General features: G+C 34.4%; 2 non-coding genes across 2 annotated transcripts; both read left to right on the top strand.

Annotated features, from left to right (window-relative positions):
* The first annotated feature begins 860 nt into the window (after positions 1-860).
* Positions 861-933, top strand: TRNAK-UUU (transfer RNA lysine (anticodon UUU)). Its single transcript has one exon. It is a non-coding gene; the product is annotated as a tRNA-Lys (tRNA).
* A 585-nt stretch (positions 934-1,518) lies between these two features.
* TRNAK-UUU (transfer RNA lysine (anticodon UUU)) lies at positions 1,519-1,591 on the top strand. Its single transcript has one exon. It is a non-coding gene; the product is annotated as a tRNA-Lys (tRNA).
* Positions 1,592-13,662: the final 12,071 nt, after the last annotated feature.

The following is a 13,662-nucleotide window of genomic DNA, read 5'->3' as shown; positions in this document are numbered from 1 at the left end:
CAAAACTCCACCATAAAGAGAATTATCAATCGCCATTTTCTACATTCCTGGCATGCAAGATCGTCCGACCTGACCCAACAGACTTTTGGTTATGGAGATATATGAAATTCTATGTTTATAAAGATTTCCCTGGAAGGTGGTAAATATTCCATCAGAAATTGAGAACGTTCTTTCTTGAAAAGTTTACCATTCTATTATTTTTCTAAATTAATCACACTGCGTGTCCCCTGGTGGCCATATAACTATTTTTAATTGTTAAAAAGAGTGTCACATGTATTGATTACAATGTGAAAACCGATTTTTCGATGCAACCTGCAGTTTTTGAATTATTGATTTTTAAAAGTGGGAAAGGGCTTTATCCTGTAGTTTGGCTGGATCCAGAACGTTGGCAACTGAGTAACATTAATCAATGCATTAACCACTGGTTTATGCACTGATTAACCACTGGTTAATGCGCTGATGCTGCAGTACAAAAGCGTTGCCATTTTTCAGCTAGATTTGAGACGGCACCCGAAAAATGAGAGAGTATAGAAAAAGTGAACAAAATGGGACTTATACCATTGTATTCCTCGCCAAAATATCTTTGCAATCTGATCCAAATAAAATTTCCAGTACTGTACTTGCAGTACCACAGTCAGTGTGTTTTTAATTGATCTGAGCTGCAGCGGGAACTCGGGGATTCGATAGAACCCGTTAATAAGAAATCCTGGTTTCCGCGAACGCGTTGACTAGTACTATATTCAGACATTTTTTGTTCAGAGGGTAAATAAAAAATATCAATAAATTAAATTTTATTTTTTCTTCTTACATAATGATGATGATTGCAAAAGGGGCTGATAAAGGTACTTTTTCACCAAGCTGCCCGGATAGCTCAGTCGGTAGAGCATTAGGCTTTTAACCTAAGGGTCCAGGGTTCAAGTCCCTGTTCGGGCTACATATTTTTTTCTTAAGTTTTATCTTCCATTAGAACGAAATTTTCTGTTCGAAAATTATTCCCCTAACGGTAGTTAAATATTGCTAATTTTTTTATTACCACTCTAGATAGGTGTGATCCGAGTAAGGGCTATGCCCCTTCCCCTTTCAGAAAATCATAGGACCGCCATTGACAGTACGCTGAGAATTGTGTATGCGATCTCTGATACTCTTATCTCAATGTTAGTGTGAGTTATTGAGTATGGATTTATTTGCGTTCGATGATAGTAGCCACAGTAATTTCATTTCTGACTGTGCAAGGATCAGACCAAGATAGTGTAATACAAGTTTATGTATATCATTCAAATGGTGTGAATTCAAGAAAAAAACATATCAATTTCAAGTATAAAAGAGAACTATCTTAATATGCTGAAGAAAGTTTTTTGGCGAATTTTTTATTTTCTTTTTAAATCCGGGGAATTACCTGCAGTGCAGTTGGAATGTATCCAACCAACCAACCAACCGTTATCTCCAGTCACTGTCATAATGTGCACTTAATGAGCTCTGTTCAAATAATGATGGCTGACAAGAAAAACTTGCTCAGTAGCCCGGATAGCTCAGTCGGTAGAGCATTAGGCTTTTAACCTAAGGGTCCAGGGTTCAAGTCCCTGTTCGGGCGTAATTTTTTTTATTTTTCTTCCATTCGTTGAGAATAAGCAAGCTATTATATTCTCAATTCCTTAACTTTGATTTGCTGTATTTAATTAATTCGTGCTAAGGGGAGCTTATCAAAAGTGGAAAATGGCGATAGCTATTACATTATAAGCATTATAGAATATCATTCAAAAATTAGGGTGGTGATATCACAATCCCTTTGAAAACTGTGCTCTAATAGGTAGTCTTCTCTACGACCATTTCCCCCTCCCCATGATTTTAGTGTGGGGTGGGGGAAATGAAATCGTAGCATTCCGTTAGTGCTACATAAATTTTTCAGAATGCATTTTACTTATCTGGTGACGTGTATATTCGTCACCAAAACATGTGATTATATTAATTTTATGTAATAGCAAAGAATGAAAATAAATAATTTGATAGATCTAAATTAAATAATAAATTTTAAAATATAAATATACACCAATTTATTATTAGTTACCAGATGGAGCCACCTACACGCCGATATATCAGTAGCATATTAACATAAGTTGATTTAACCTTAGCAGCACACATTCTCAAATATCTTTCAGGAAAACCATATTTCAAAAAAAAATATATATATATATATATTTTTTTCCACATTAAATATTGCATAACTGTTGTTAATTATATATTATTAATAATATCATAAACTCGATTCCTTTCGTGTTATTTTTCGCAAATACTGTACTTAAAATATGGGAAATAAAATAACATCACTTAATTAATAACAAAACAAAAACAGGATATCAAAGTCAGAGTCGGTCCCGCTTTCACGGAGCGCAGTACGAGAATCAATAGTGGGATAAGGATACCAAGGCAGAATTCTACTTGCCTGGATTGAAGCGAAGGAAGTCCTCTTTGTTGGTATTTGGCACTCTTTGCAGTCTGGATCCCGAGTACACTCGCTGTCCCGGACTGAAAAGGTACCTGATAAGGATCGGCCCTTGCCAATGTAAGGCGCCTCCGTGGGCAGGAGCAGCAGTGCGTAGCACACGCTTCTTGATTAGACCGGGGTTCGAGCCCGTGACCACCAAATATGGAGGATACGGAAAGGTCAGGGAATGACCACCGCATATCCCCGGAGCAATATGGCCTTAGTTGCTAATGCTCCTAAAAAACCAAATAACAACAACAACAACAACCTGGTCAATGTAGCCATAGAGATTCTAGTCGAATACGAGTAACCCTTTACAAAAAAAATATGGTGAAAACAAATAGCAAATCCCCTGGTTTCCTTCTTACAGAGTTTTAGACTCAAAAAATGAATGCATTATATTAGATTCAGCAAATCGATCTGTTTTAAGGTATTAGTGGCACGGACCCCACCCCCCAAACTACGAAAAATTGCATTTTACATTTAAGTGAAACTTACTACGTCCATTAAATCCTGTCCCTCATTCATTCAAAGATTTTCTATATTTGAGAAACTATTCTAAGTACCCCTCTAAATACGGACCCCCAGGGTCTGCAGGGCCTCTGCGATTTGATAGCAGTACTATCCACATATGCAAATATACTGAAGGTATATACTACAAACGACCTTCATCTAACTCGAAAATAAAAGATAGCTATCGTTTGATTTCGAGTCACGAATTAATTTTCAACCAAGACTCGTACCAAGTTAACCACACGAATTAAATTTGTAGTTTGTCACTCAGAATTCACCTTTGGACATCTGACAGCATGTTCTGATAATAAAGATATCAACGAAGAAAACAAACAAGAAAAAAGGAATTATTAATGCGGTTGACTAAAATATTTTCTTGTTACAACAATCGGCACCCTATAAAGTGAACCCGAGTTTAATCACCATGTTTTAAATTATTTAGAATAATTATGATTTTAAATAATTTTTATAAATAAATGTTATTCTAAATAATTATTTAGAATAAACTATTTAGAATTATTATTTAAAGTTTTTTTAGAATTATTTAGAATTATTATTAAAAATTATTTAGAAAAATTATTTAGAATAATTATTTAGAAAAATTATTTAGAATTTTAAAAAGAATAATAATTATTTAGAATTATTTAGAATAAACCCTACCCAAAATGATTATGGGTGACGTCAGTGGTAATATTGAACACGAAACAACAGTAAGTTTAGACGCAAATGGTTTTGGTTTTTGTTTAGTGAAAATTTCAAAATCCAGATGCTTGAGGTGTGACGTCAATTCCAGCGATTACCATCGACACGCGCCAATCATTTAATGGAATACTGATGCGATAACATTACCAACCGCTATTTTTGTCCACAGCAAATATCACACTCAATATTTAACCCTACAGGTAAATTCGCCTTTTCACCTTAGATACGCATTTACACTTGTCAATCTACATATTCAATTTGAGTTCGTCTACCTGTTATTGCTGACGTAATGAGGATCTTTAGGTACAACAAGTGATGCGTCATCTTGCAGTCAGTGTGACGTTGATTTATTAAAGTTCGACAAGTACGATGACATTCAAAGTATTTCTGCTACATTATGGTGTCTTTAGTAAACGCAGAAAAAGCAAAACGAAAGTGAAAGTGATCGAATTATTTATGGAATTTTTCAGAAGCCTTCAAACTTACTTATAATGGGTTGAAATGTGGCGCCACCTATTGGACTCAAAGTAACTCATATTTATGACGTCAGTGAACAAAAAATAAGTACTGTAATCATTTTTCTGTTTATACTTGTAGGGCCTCATATGCTGTCCACGAAAGCGAAAAAAAAAAAAACATTCAACAGAGAAACCTGAAATATGAACCGAATAACAGAAGTTATAACTATTCTGAATGCATTGACCGTACAGAGTATAAATAGAACTTTATTTATTATCCCGATGAGGCCATCTATTTATTATCCCGAGAATATGAAAATAGGAAAGTGGATAAAAAAATGAAAAAACTAAAGAAAAAAATATATATATATACATATATTGCATTATTTTCCAGATTTATGTATTGAATTATAATTGGCACATAATGGGTTATAATTAATATCATTATTATTGTCATTTACTAAGGGAGAAGACCAATAATAAAGTTTTCTTTGGGTCTACATGACTAGATTAAGAAGGATTATACAAAAAAAAAAAAGAACATAAGCTTGTCTTGATGCAAATAATTAATATATGGCTAAAATTTCAATTTCTCTCCCCTCAGTTACTTATAAACCTTATAAGGTTTATAAGTAACTGTTTATAAGTATGGTTTATAAATAAGTAAATCTTAAACCACTTAAGACCACTTTACGTTCAGCAACCTGATACTGTGTTGGGTCTTTTACTTGAAATACAACAGCGATATATATGCTCGGGTTGGCATGGTTTCCACTGAGCAAGGTGCTGATAGGAAGCAAGACTTCCTGGTCGACTCTTGTCACTCACCTCGGATTGAATGGCAGTGTTTTCCGATACTGGATAGTTCTTTCAGTATCATAACACACGCTCTGTACGATCCTAGATCTGGTTTGAGGACCACTCAAGAAAAGAGTAGTACCCATTGTGTACCTAGAATTAGACTTCTCCAAACTAGTAAAAACTGGCTAATCCACTACGTCCGTGTTCGGCTTATCTCCAGACACGCATTATGGCTGTAATGGACCTCAAACGGAAATGTGATTCATTACTAAAGACGACACAATACCATTCTTGGTCCTTCAGCACAGTAGCTTGCAATGGTATCGCAGGGCCCTAGTGTATGGTTGATTTGAAGGCCCCTTTTTTAAACCGTTATAACCATTTAAGAAACGCTTATGGACCCCCTCCCTCTGTGTAGTGGTCGTGTGCGAAGCATCTAATGCGCCCTTTTTTGCACAGCCCTGCCCAAGCAGCTCTCTTCCTGCACTTTCCAAACACCGACAACAATATGATGGCATTAGAGGCAGACAAGGCAATGGAGGAGGTTATGCGTCTCTATATCTGATTAATTTTTGTTTTATTTTGCATCTGGGGACGCATTTTCATCCCTAAAAATGCACGTTATAGAAATTCAGCCAAATATCAGAATCAGTCAAAGAGATTATGGAAGAAAAATTTTTCCAACAAAATGGGGCCAGAAAATTGGGCCACATTAGAAAATTGCAGTTCATTTTCTGAAGAGATATTTTAATAAGGTGATCTTTAATCAGTATCCTGGACGACATGGGAGTGAATGGTTTTGGTGGTAACTGTGTTCGCCAGATCCGAATCCATGTGTTTTCCTGTGGGTTCCTAAAGGGAAATGTTTACAAAAATACTTTGCATACTTTAATTGAAAGGCATAGCCATCAAAACTGTTGTATCATTTTTGATAGCCCTGTATAAATACAGCTAATAGCAACACAAACCTGGAACCCCTCATACGCGATTGGCATAACACATTGTTCTTCAGTGAGCAGCATGTCCTCCTCACCTTCCCCATGTCAGTGACATCATTTGCTTGAGGAAAGTGGGATAATTATACTGTTTTCGCGGTGGCACACTGGGATCGTTGCCGTCATCCCCACATCGGGTGGAAAATGCCCGGGTTCGAATCCCGCCGATGATGCGAGGGACCTTTAATAGGCTTTTTTCACTCCGTGGCTGAGTTAGTAGGTCTTAGGCGTAGATAACAAGGTTTTTCCGTCCAGCAAAACAGACAAATCGACCATAAAACACACGCAATTAACAGACATAAGACAGCACGGCAGATGAATTTAATTATTCGGGTGGTCTAAAAATAATAGGTTTTTTTTTTTTTTTTTTTAGTTTTTGGGATAATTCTACTAACTTCACTGTCATCCTTCAAAGAGTTTCCAAAAATTATTTCTGAAAGATAAATGACAGTAGCTTCCTACAGTTTATTTGTGTTTTGTGTTCCTGCCAAAAAGACTAAGGCCTTGAAACGTCATTATGTTGTATTTGTAAATTGCTAACATTCTGTGTCTGTTCTCTTGTTTTGAGATAAAGAGTTCACTGCAAATAAAAAAAACCACTAAATGTTTTCACGGGACTAGAACTCAGTCCTTTTCTACAATGGTAACCATGCTAACCGCGATATCATGGTTCTCTAGATCGCCGCTATTAAGGCAAAACGAATTCAACTCATTGAAATTTTCAGCCATGAAAATAAGACCAGAACTGCAAAAAAACAGTCGCGAACATGAGAGAGAATGGTAAAGCAGAATGATTTCTTTTTCTGCCAGGAACTGCTTCGTAGAGACTGCATATGCACGGCTCATTGTGATAAGGAATCAGTTCAGAACAAGGTCTGGTTTTGATGTTTGCTTGTTTGAGATTAAGTGCCGAAGCAACTAAGGCCGTGAAGCGTCAACATATTATATCTGTAAACTTTGTATATGCTATGGTTTATTTGCTTGTTTCTTTGGATGAAAAACCCGATATTGCCGGAGATTAAACTATGCAATCACCAACTGACGCAGGCCTTTTCACATGGTGTGGACGTGCAGCGATTATATATGCTCATAACCGTTAAGGTTGGTTTGATCGGCAAAACACCCTTTCTCAAATACGTATTGGTAAAATGCTTGATTCACTATTCGTTCTGAAGGGAGGAAAAAAACTTATAAACCAAAATCCCTTTGAATAAAAAAAAAAAAAATCATCATCGTTAGACTGACTGAACTTTGCCATGCAACTTTTTACCGACTTCGGGATACGAGCGTTTTCCGTTGCCATCTATGGTGGTCTCACCGCCGCCACGGGTCTCATCTAGTGATGATTTTGTTCAACAGATTGTAGCCTTTTGTCTGAATACTTTCTGACAAATAAAAAACAACCTGGAGCTTCGTTTGTTTTTTGGTTCATCTTTGAAGTATTTCCGAATCATTCTGATACACATCTTATTCCTGTTTAAATTTTACGTTATAATTAAACCTCCATCAACTTTCCAAAGGTGCCTATGGTATATTCTTCCAGTTTTAGTAAAAACTTCATAACAGTTCTTTTTATTTTTGTTTTACTCCATAACTTTTAGTCCATTATCAGATCGTGATTGAAACATTTCCGCAAAATCATCCAATATGGCTACATTTTCATATAACAAACATTCTAATAACGAATAAAGAGTATTACTACTTAGTTAAAAAGTGCTCGTAAGGAAACTTTATTGTCAGATCCCGTACTATGTATGCATATATTTATGTTCATTCATTCATATTATATATGAGGTATATATTGCTTTAAGTGTGCTTCAATTAGATTAAACAAAATTAAAAATAAATTAGATGCACTGTATGCTTAGAAGAGAGCTTTATGCGCTTGGTCTGCAAGCGGCATCCCCAAAGAGTGATTTACTGTTTGGTTGCCAAAAAAAAAAAAAAAAACTGGTACAATCCTTTTCGCTTCATCTCATAAATTAACTGGGTTGGGTCTTGGCAGTCTTGGCAGTTGACTAGCCAAGCAAGGAGTTGGGATCTTTCTGAACGTTTATTGTCTGCACAATTGTCACCCATATCAAACTGACGTACCGGAAAACGCCATCATCATTGAGGGATAATAGTAACTTTAAGGAGTATATCTGATATTAACCATACTTATTAAAATATGTTTATTGTTCTCAAATGAGATACTCCCAGATAGTCCTCGGCTAAAAGGATGATAATTACTTACTGAGATATGAGGTAATAATATGTACCCTTTAGTTACGCGAAAGACATTTATGCTCACCATCAGAAACTATTTAACAAAATAAGGACTCTTTAATAAAACATGGACAAAGCTTTAAAACATAAATGGAATAGAAATCTATTAAATATATTCGCTTCCATGCTAACAGAATTTGTGCATCAACCTGTTAAAATAATCTATAATGTTCATTTAAAGTTCTGATAGATAGGTTTCTTATATCTAAGAGCAATAGTTTATTGCTGCTGCCTGGATCAAATTGCAATCCATATGTTGGATGAGTGTTATATTTGCACATGTTCAATTTTATATCCGCCTAAGAAAAGCCGAGTCACTATACTAAGTAGTCTACAGGAGGCCTGCACGTATACGGATCTTAGAGATGCTAAAAAAAAAACCTTTCTTCCATAGTGAAAAAGGTATGATTCATTGGACCAGTAAGCCTTTTGCTAATCGTAATGTTCCTGACACCATGACAATCAAGGCATGTGTTGAGGGAAGAATCTTTGTGGGTGTTTCCTCTTATGATCTCATGGTCACTGATAGTACACTGTTGCATTGTACTGTAAAGAGTTTCTTCATTGCTCTTCTCTTAGTCCGAAACATATAAGCATACATAACGTCATCTCCTTGTAGCGACCTTTTTTTCATCACACCGCTTTGATTACTGTATGTTTTGCTATCAGTAGGCCAGTCCTTGTAGCAATGACAACCAGTGGGATGGAAAACGGGTCACTGCACGGGACGATAGGATGTGTGGGCAGCACTGATATTTGGTGTACTGTTTACGTAGAGTATGTATATACTGATATGACCCATAACCTCTCCTTTCAGCACGCTGCAGAGTTCATTTGTAGCATTGGTATGGAGAAACAAACCAAGCATCTACTCTCACTTTTTCATTCATTTTTTTTTCTTTTTGTACTTCTAACCTAAGCTTAAATTTATGAATTCGTGCCTTACCTTCACATGTGCTTTTGAAGGTCATAAAACACAGAAAAAAAAAGTTCAGTTAGGGATCATTTATTTAACAAACATTCTAGGTAGTGGAAACACGTGAGTCTTGTTTACGATACTGATGTGCTCACAAGAAAAGCAAGTACATTGTGGTCATTAGAACACACACGTGCAATATGATGCGACAACAAAAGGTCACATTTCTTTCGGAACCTTGGACTTTGACTAGAAGGGTTTTCTTTCTAGTTTTTGTTTTTTAGTCGCTTCGTGGGCTATTCTCTTTATCCAACAAAAAGTCAACAGAGCCATATAGAAAGTGATGTTGTAATAGTTTAAAATCAGTAATTATTTACTTCTGATTATTTTTGAAAACTACGCCGTACTTGATGGTAAACAACCACGGTGTCTTTTTTATACTAGTTCTGTCACCTATATGGGTTTGCGTAACAGAAAGGTGAAGGAACTACATATATACATAATCCTGTATAAACGAAAGTGGTTTCATTCATCCAAACATCATAACTTCAAAACTTTGTTGTGCGTTAAGGTTGAAAGAGAGAACATTTTCACAAAACTCTTCATGGTTAAGTTAATGTATTTAAAGAGCATAATTAATGTTTTATGTTGTAAGATACAAAACTATCATGTTAAAGTGTAAGATATAAGAATAAGAAAAATGATGGCAGCCAATAGCACCCGAAACATCTATTATACTAAAAAGATATGCAATTGATAAAGTGAACGTCCCGGTATATGCGGGACAGACCCGGATTTAAGTCATTGCCCCGCACTGCAAGCTGTCCCGGATTGAACATGTAGCCTCCATACTTAATGGAAATCATAATGCAAGTCATTTGCATTATGTTTGCTGCCGGAAACCAATGGTGCAACGGAAAGAATTTTTTCGGTAGTAATTAAGTTGTGGACGTCAGAAAAAACTCAACTGATTGTAGAAACGCTGAAAGCAATACTACAACTTAAGTGTAATTTTGCTAATTCTTGTGAATAATTTTACGAAGAAAGAGCAAATAATGAAGAATTATTAAGAAAAATTCACTCTGAGGAAAAATATATTTAATTATATTATTTATATTTGTTTTTATTGTTAAAAGAGGTATGTATGTATGTATTATTATTATTTCACATAAATACCTATATAATGTAGGCAGTGGCGGATTACCCATTAAGGCAATGAGGCACGTGCCTAGGGGGCCCCAGGCTTTGGGGGGGGCCCCCAAGACAAGACATTTTCCTATAGTGTTCTAAAATAGATTAATGTTTTCAGTAAACATCATAAAAATCTTGATTAATTTAAGCGAAAATTTAAGCAAAAAATTCAAAAGTACAAAATTTAATTTATTTGCCACCTAATTTTTATTTATTTTTTATTCTTTTTGGGGGGGGGGAGGCAAATATATTTTGCCTAGGGGCCCCAACTATCCTTAATCCGCCACTGAATGCAGGTATTTTACTATTATACCATGAAGTAAAACAAATAAACAAACCAAGCTGCCCGGATAGCTCAGTCGGTAGAGCATTAGGCTTTTTAACCTAAGGGTCCAGGGTTCAAGTCCCTGTTTGGGCTACATACTTTTTGCGGGTGGTTGTGTTGGTGGAACAGACTTCCATCCCTTGTCGTGGAAGTTGATAGCCTAAATAAGTTTAAGGCTCAGCTGGACAGGTATTTCGAACGAACAGAGGGGTGAAGTGGAAGTAGTTTATTTATTTATTTTTTTTTTTTTTTTTTGGCTGATGCTGCATAAGCTTGCTTTCTTGCATCAAATGCCTCTACTAATGCTAATACTATAGGCTATTTTTTTTAAGTGTGATATTTTATTTTATAAGTTTAGTTAATTTATATTTTGTATATAAAAAATCTAACAAATATATGTGTATATTGTTTATGTGTATAGGCGGGGGTTGTAAAATGGAGGTCCCACATTGTACTACTAAGGATCTGGTTACTTTATCAATGGATACAGTAATATTGAGAGAAAAAGGATGAACTATAAATGCCGACTTAAAATGAAAAAAAAAAAATATATAATAATAAAATAAATAAATAACTAAATCATTATTCGTGTATTTTTTTTTTTTTTTTTTTTGTTATTTCTTTCAATGTTTCCTTATTTATCCATTTTTCGCTTTTTTTCTTTTGCTTTGCTCTTTCAGTTTATGCATTTTGGCATTGCATTTTATTCATTATTTCATTTACTAAGATTTAATGAGACGTTTATATTTTATTTTTGTGTATTAATTTTTAAAATTAAATTTGCTTTACAAAACATATACGAGTTTGAGTTAACCATGGTTCTAATTCACCTGACTGCTAAATAAGGTGCTGTTTGTTCTTATATTCCCTCTCTATCTTGTAAACTCGCCTAACCCTATGTGGTTAGGCGAGTTTAAAAAGTAAATTTACTTTATTTTTTTAAATAAAAATTCACGCATTAACCTTATTTGTGTCACACAAACATATAATTCAACAAGTTCCATTATAGTTGCTTCTGTCTCATTAAATATTTCTATAAAACACTCGCTGTACTTATTATCACAATTAATACTATTTCGTACTTTGTTATCTTTTATTTGGTGGCATTTACAATATTTATCATAAAATTATTTTTATTTCATAAAATTTATCATCAATTATTTATTAACGTATTTTATCATTTTACTTTTTAATTATTCGCTAGGATTTAATTTTACTTAGATGGCGTTCATATCATCGTTTGGCAAACTCTAGTGCAAGAAGACTAACTGGACACTGTGCTTATTATTATTCATCTTGCAAAGGCGAATACTGTATATTAATGGACATCGTTGTCATATAATATTAATTAATTTGTTTATGCGTCTTCTTACATTAATAGAGCACATCATTAGAGCATATATTCATCAAACAAGAATAATACTACTTTGGGATCCATGTTTACGGTAAGACTAACTTTGCTTATTGAATTAAGTTGTTTGGCGATTTACGTTGAGACTTGAATATTCAATGAAAATTATTCTTTTATATCATTTATTTTTATGCGTTATCCCGTGACTTTTTAGAGATTAAATTTAATACCGTTTGTGTAAACAAATGTATAGTCAGCCAATTATAAAAAGTAAATAATTAATTATTGAATATTAAAATGAAACTTTGCATTCCCCCCCCCCTCAAAAAAAGCCTTAATCTTTTTCTCAAAGCTAAGGAAAGTATGTACTGACTTTTTCAACATAAACCTTTAGAGTTATTTTGATATAATTTTTTTGCAGATGTGGTTATTATTTTTATGTTATGATTTTTTTTTCCCACTATTTTCATACAAATTCATGAATATTTTCTATAAATTAGATATTGTTACGAGAGATTGCTGATACAAAGTTCAAGGTCAATACTTCTGGTTTCTGCTTTCACTTTCTTCAAAATAATATGTTTATACCTTAAGATAGGTTTTGTCCTTTTCGGTATAACTAAAATTACTACTACAGCTGATAAACCATCGGTGCTTTAACTTAATGAAATCCCCCCCCCCCTCGTTTACAAATATTGATGGATCTCCATTTAAAATCCTTTTTATGCTGTATTTTTTAATTTTTACCAATTCAAAAATAATTTTATAACTACTCCACATCAAAATGCTAATACAAATCAATTTAAAATTGTAATGGTCCATTATTAAATTTTAAAACGAAATATTTGAAAAATATAATTCATATTGAATGTTAATAGTGAAAATCTAATTTTAGGCGTAATTATGCAAAAAAGATTCGTCTTTTTCGACACCAATATAATAATTTAAATATTTTACTTTGTATTTCTTGCTTACTAAAATTATTACGCCCCAAGTCGCAAGGAATATTTTCGATTTTATCTTAATAAAATATTGAGATAAAATCCAGTGAGCTGTGAGCAGCCTGGGGTATCTTCCTCCTCTAGTAGCAGTGAGCTACCACCTGAGACCCAAAGTGAAGGGGGGAGAGAAGGAGGGGGTTACAAACGTACAATAAACTATTGATCTGTAGATGATGATAGAACCTTTGTCCCTTGCTAGACTTGGAAATGATCGGAAAAGGAGTCATATGTCACTGTTTGGAAGGCATATTTTAAATGATAGAATGTCATGGGATACGCATCAGATACGATACTTGTTTTATTAGATTCTGTGATTTCTGCAATCTTAAAGAAAGTGAGCTAGTAGCGTGTGGCGCTAAGCATCAAACGAAAAGAGATAACTTAGATTCAGCGATGCCTGAACATGCATTTCCGGTTATAAACGATGACGATTTTCAACCGGATGTCGAACAAACTAGGCAATAGAGAGGTAAAATAATTTCACGGCTCAAGGAAATAGTGATACTTTTATACTAATAAAAAAAGAGAGAGAGAGAGAGAGAGAAAAGAAAAGAAAGAAAGGAAAAGGAAACGTCTGTAATAATATTCTCTATGACAGTAGATATTCGAATTTTCAGATGCGTAATTCGCGAATTATTTCGAAACTTTTGGAAAATGGC

The sequence above is a fragment of the Mastigoproctus giganteus genome, chromosome 5 (genome assembly GCF_048544385.1).
Source record: "Mastigoproctus giganteus isolate SK-2022 chromosome 5, ASM4854438v1, whole genome shotgun sequence".
Taxonomy (NCBI): Eukaryota; Metazoa; Arthropoda; class Arachnida; order Uropygi; family Thelyphonidae; genus Mastigoproctus; species Mastigoproctus giganteus.
This window is presented reverse-complemented; position numbering and strand designations above follow the sequence as displayed.